Source organism: Triticum dicoccoides, chromosome 2A, assembly GCF_002162155.2.
Source record: "Triticum dicoccoides isolate Atlit2015 ecotype Zavitan chromosome 2A, WEW_v2.0, whole genome shotgun sequence".
NCBI lineage: Eukaryota > Viridiplantae > Streptophyta > Magnoliopsida > Poales > Poaceae > Triticum > Triticum dicoccoides.
In genome coordinates, this window is record NC_041382.1 from 307,683,823 (window position 1) to 307,688,032 (window position 4,210).

The window sequence follows — 4,210 nt, forward strand, 5'->3', positions numbered from 1 at the left end:
AAATAGTATGTCTTGTAATATTTGTTTGAGTTTCACGATTTCCTTCCTGTTTGCTTTATGTTCTACGTCAGTAGGGCCCGACCCCGCGCATACCTCAGCCGCCGTTGGGTCGTTCGGATCACTAGGACGAGACCAAGGGGTGAGGGGCTAAGTGGCCAGTTAGGCTCCTAAGTCGCGATGCTCAGGAGTCCCCCTTGACGCGCAAACAGCTTACAGAAAGGAGATGCAGGAGTAGGCCTAGTGTTCTACATAGGTAGGGCCCAACATTCACTAACTACCAGGAGTTGGTAGACAGGGCCCTTATGATTGAAAGCAAACAACAGTAGATAGAGAGCCGTAAACAGAAGTATGGACAGTGGAAGTACAGTTCTGGAGCTCAGCAGAAGCCTCGCTTTACCCCTAACTCTGGTGGTTACACCCATAACCATGGAGGCCATACTCATAACGGAGAAAGCACACATAACCACAGTGGCCATAAGAATGAGAATGGGAATGGAGCAAGCAGCAGCCAGAACCGTTCCAATCCAGCAACACCCGCTAAGAAGGACCTGAGTCATGTCACCTGTTACAAGTGTAGGAAGACTGGTGTAACGCCCCGAGACCGATGTGCCAGGTGTCTTCCAGTTATTCGCTGTTGTTGCCTTGTCATTGCTTGCGTGTCATGCATTGCATATCATGTCATCATGTGCATTGCATTTGCATACATGTTCGTCTCATGCATCCGAGCATTTTCCCCGTTGTCCGTTTTGCAATCCGGCGCTCCTAGTGGATCCTTCATGGTAATCAAGATTGTCATGTCAATCCTTTTTCAGCCGGTGTGTTTCTCTTCTAGTGGATCCGATCACTTCAACATTCGCAAGATCAATTATCAGTTCTTCTCAACGGTGTTTGCTTCATCCATTCCAAGTTGTCTTTGTTTTTCCCACCCTCCCACCCTTGTTTTCTTGAAGAATTCAGATTTCTTAACCAAGTATCCATCTTATTGATGCGAGGCCTTTTCATTCCTTTTCCGTCAATGTTCGTATCCGGCGATTCTCATGAAGATTCTAATGGAGCTTCAAGCTCATCATTCTCGGTTTTGTTTCTTCTCCGGTGGATTCAATTCAAGCTTTTGGTGTTGATCATATCCTTTCCTCGTTTCAGAAGTTTTATCATACCGGTGCACCTCATAATCATCCACTCTTCGCTATTCATTTGTTCCGGAGTGCTCAAGTAATCTCAGAAGATTCGTGTTTCCACTCTGCTTTCGTAATCCTTTCAAGCTCTTTCAAGATTGTTATCTCATTCTAGCCTTTTAATTCAACCGGTGCATTCTCTCTTTTAAATCATTTCAACGATGTATCTTTTCAGTGGGCCCTAACCCACAGGTTTTTTCCCAGGATCTTACCTGACTCTTCTTATTTTCCCGGCGTTACTCTCAAATTCTTTTCCAAGTTTGACGTAAGAATGAGTTATCATCAGTCAAATGCCTTTTCTCCTTGATCTTTCAAATTCTTTCATCGTTGGTTCAACCTTTCCATTTTTCATCCCGGGGTATCTCAACAATTTGGTGGTGTTTCTCATCGTCATTCTTAGATATTGAAGACCGAAGAAGAGTTTCTCTTTAATCTTGCTCCATTCTCTTCAAGATTCATGGTGCTAGCTTGTTGCCATCCTCTCATAATTATTTTTGATTGTGAGAATCCTTTTCACCCATCAGGAGATATTCAAGGGTATTTTTAGTTCGATTATCCGGAGCCCATCATTTCAGAAGACTTGTTCATTCTCAGCTTTCAGCTCTCGTTCCCCAAATCTCACCGGTGCATCATTCAATATTCTTTAATCAGTGTGTGATCTCTTCGTTTCAGTTGTATCTAAATTCCCTCAAGTATCTTCGTTCATTTCATAATTCTTCCCGGTGTTCCTTTATCTTTTCTTCGTTCATTTTCATTTCTTATGGTGGTTCTTCCAGATTTCTCTTCCTTATCAATTTATTCGTTGTCAATCCTACCGGTGGTTCATAGAAGACCTTCCCAAGTTGGCACTATATCTCTCTTAATCCTTGCTACGAGAATAAGTAGTGTGCAAAATCCGTTGATTGTCATCAATTTAATTGGTGAAGGATAAGCATAATGTAATTCTTATTCTTGTTTCATCCAAATGATTCAATTCCTTATTCCGGAGTGGTTCATCATACATATTCTTGGTTTCAAGTGCTCATCTTTCTTTCCCGGAGTTCCAAGCTCTCGCAATTATGTAATCACAGAGATCTATCTAAATCTTTACAAGGTTCCACCTTGTGTTTTCAACTACCCTTTCTTTCCGTTTGATCATTCTTTTGTTTAACGGAGTTCTTCATGGAGGTTCTACGTGATGGTTCATCAAAGATTTAATTCCTTCTAGAAGTGTTCATCAAGATTCTTTTTAGAGGAGTTCAAGCATTCTTCATTTTTCTATCTGTAGTGCAATTCTTTCTTCTGTATCATTGGAGGTGGTATTATGTCATTCTTGATAATCTGAGTTCATGTTCCATGATTCACATGTTGTTAAGAATGAGATACTTTAAATCCATCAATCTCGTCATTGGAGTTTTCTTGCGTTATATTTCACCTAAAGCCTACCCTAAGGATTGTTGCTATCTATGGTGCTTATAAAGGACCCAAGTTATTTTTTATCCTCCCGGTGAATTACTTTCTCGTCTCCTTGTTCATATCAATCAAATTCTTTTCCCGTGAGTTGCAGGTTGTCATCTCTTAATTTGAGATGTACTCCACAAGACCATATCAAGCTTATCCTTTCGTTGTTGGTTTTCCAACAACTCCGCTCGACCCCGTCTCCTAAGGATGCCTTCTCAAGCTCTTTTGTGGCATAAGATGGCATTTTCTTCTCCATTCTTTTATTTCAATTATCTATCTTCTATCTTTCTTCCAGAGGCCTTATGATGTTGCTATTTTCAATCATCATCTCGAATTGTGAAGATCATGTTTTTCTTTTCGTGCTTATCCATTGAACCGGAGTGTCGTTCCCTCTTATCAAACTCTTCTCATTCTGCAAAGTTTTGCCTCCCTTCTCAGACGGAGTGCTGCCCAAATTATATCATCTTTATTTCCTCCCTACCTTGTTCTAACCGGAGTGTTGTCCGAATTTGTTCTTCTTCGTTCCTCTTTCCAACCGGAGTGTTATCGTATTTGATCTCTATCGTTCCGTGTGGTTCTTCTTTCAACTAGAATGCTTGCATGTGCTTCTCGTTCATTGCAACCTTTATTCTTATGTCTTTCAACCTACAAGGTTCTAGTATTGATCCTTGTTTCTCTTTTCTAACGTAGTGTTTTTCAACTTCGTCATATCCGTTGTATTCTTTTCTCGAAATGGCCTAACCTTTGCAAGGTTCTTTGGTTTCACTCGTTCACCAAAGAAGCAACTTAGTTTTACCTCTTCTCTTTCTCTTCTGTTTTCCCTCCGGTGCCATTCTAGATCTCGGGACGAGATCCTCTCGTAGTGGTGGAGTGTTGTAATGCCCCGAGACCGATGTGCCAGGTGTCTTCCAGTTATTCACTGTTGTTGCCTTGTCATTGCTTGCGTGTCATGCATTGCATATCATGTCATCATGTGCATTGCATTTGCATACATGTTCGTCTCATGCATCCGAGCATTTTCCCCGTTGTCTGTTTTGCAATCCGTCGCTCCTATGTCACCCGGTGTCCTTTTCTACCTCTTTTCGTGTGCGGGCGTTAAACGTTTTTGGATTGGACCGAGACTTGTCATGCGGCTTTGGTTTACTACCGGTAGACCGCCTGTCAAGTTCGTGCCATTTGGACTTCGTTTGATACTCCACCGGTTAACCGAGGGACCGAAAAGGCCTCGTGAGTGTTGCAGCCCAACACCCCTCCAAAGTGGCCCAAAATCCACCTAAACCTCTTCCATCATCTCGGTCGTTCGATCACGATCGCGTGGCCGAAAACCGCACCTCTTTTGGACTCTCCTAACTCCCTCTACCTATATATATGTGATCCCCTCCGAAATTCATGCAGATGAAACCCTAAAAACTCCTCCCCGCGCCGCCGGACACTTCCTCCCACGCCAGACATGTCCGCGCCGCCGTCCCCGATGAATCCGCCGCCGCCACGTCGTCATCTCTCTCCTCCCACCACACCGGTCACCCGGGGCCCAGATCCGGCCCGCCCCGGGACCGAACCGGGCCGCGCCGGGCCCGTCCCTCAGCGCGCCTCGC